Source organism: Lucilia cuprina, chromosome 3 (assembly GCF_022045245.1).
Source record: "Lucilia cuprina isolate Lc7/37 chromosome 3, ASM2204524v1, whole genome shotgun sequence".
NCBI lineage: Eukaryota > Metazoa > Arthropoda > Insecta > Diptera > Calliphoridae > Lucilia > Lucilia cuprina.
Window position 1 is genome coordinate 36,516,871 of NC_060951.1, and position 1,512 is coordinate 36,518,382.

At 24.9% G+C, this 1,512-nt stretch overlaps 1 protein-coding gene across 1 annotated transcript in view; it reads left to right on the top strand.

Annotated features, from left to right (window-relative positions):
• LOC111684469 (proton channel OtopLc) overlaps nt 1–1,512 on the top strand; it is a 24,273-nt gene that overhangs the window by 10,380 nt on the left and 12,381 nt on the right. The window contains exon 2 of the mRNA XM_046947352.1: nt 404–457. The gene's annotated coding sequence lies outside the window, so the exon portion shown is untranslated. The remainder of the gene's footprint in view (nt 1–403; nt 458–1,512) is intronic.

Here is a 1,512-nt window from a genome sequence, read left to right on the forward strand (position 1 = left end):
AGTTCAGTTCTAGTTCAGTTCTAGTTCAGTTCTAGTTCAGTTCTAGTTCAGTTCTAGTTCAGTTCTAGTTCAGTTTTAGTTCAATTCTAGTTCAGTTCTAGTTCAGTTATGTTCTCGTTCTGTGCAATTAATATCTTACATATGAAAACCGGAAATCTAAGTAATTTAAAATTTTTAACAAAAGCGTACCCTGTACTAAGGAATTAGTAATTCAAAACAAAATTTTATCACGTCATAATATTAAATATTTTCAAATATTTTTATACATTCTAATCCTTATGTCTATTTACCCAAGTCAAATCACAACAAATACTTTTTGTAATATTTTAAATTTAAAGTATGACCAACTCACTATTTTTTCAATATTTTACTTTATAATTAATTAATTTATCTATTATTTTAGGTCGCAATGAGGGAAAAAAAAAAAACTACTCAATATTTAATACTCTCTACATATGTAAGTAAATACATAAATATCGTCAACCAATTATTTATATGATAAGAAAAATGTCAATATAAACAATTATTAATTAATTACAGTCATAAATACTGTGTAAAACAGTCAACACCTTTAACATACGATTTCGTGTCAGTGATCATTTAATTTTCCATAAAAATTTATTATTGAACTTGAAATTTATTAATTTATATACATATTTTTATAAAATTCAAAATATGTAAGTATTTTATTAGAAACATTAATTCTAAATAAATGTTAATAATTTATTTAACTAGATCACAACAGTTTATTTACCAGTTAGTGTGAAGGTGGTTTGAATTTAAGTTGCTTTTTGCAATTTCAATACAAATCATAAATTTATTACAGCAGTTTTATTTCCAAACATTTACTTTAGCTGCAATTAATTAAACGCCAATTTTAATATTTAAATATTTAATTGTTTGACACTCCAAAATTATTTTAGTACAGCTAAGCGACATAAATAATTCTAATGTTTAGAGTTTATTGTCAGAAATAAATAATTTACAATTCACTCTTACTTTTATTATAAAAAAAACCGGTTCATTTTTATAACAACTACGAGTACTAGTATTAATTTAATTTGATTGCTAAATTAGTTTTTGTTTTATTATTTATTGCCTTTTGGGTTTTATGATCGGAATGGTTTACAATCCAATAAACTGCACCTTACGTTTGATCGTGTGATTGTTTGAGATGAACATCGCTGATAATAATGTTTAAACATTATGTCAATGTGTTAGTTCATTTAGTTAGCCGATCATATATAAAATTATACAAATTTTTAACATTGCATTTGGCGCTTTTATTTGAGAAAGAGAAAAACAAATATAAATTTGTTTTCATTCGATGCAGCAGCTGGAATGAAAGAGCAATACACTAAAAGAAATTAAAAAGTAATATTTCATTTTATCCCGTTCTGTTCAAGTTCTGTTTTAGTACTGTTCTAGTTCTGTTCTAGTTCTGTTCTAGTTCTGTTCTAGTTCTGTTCTAGTTCTGTTCTAGTTCTGTTCTAGTTCTGTTCTAGTTCTGTT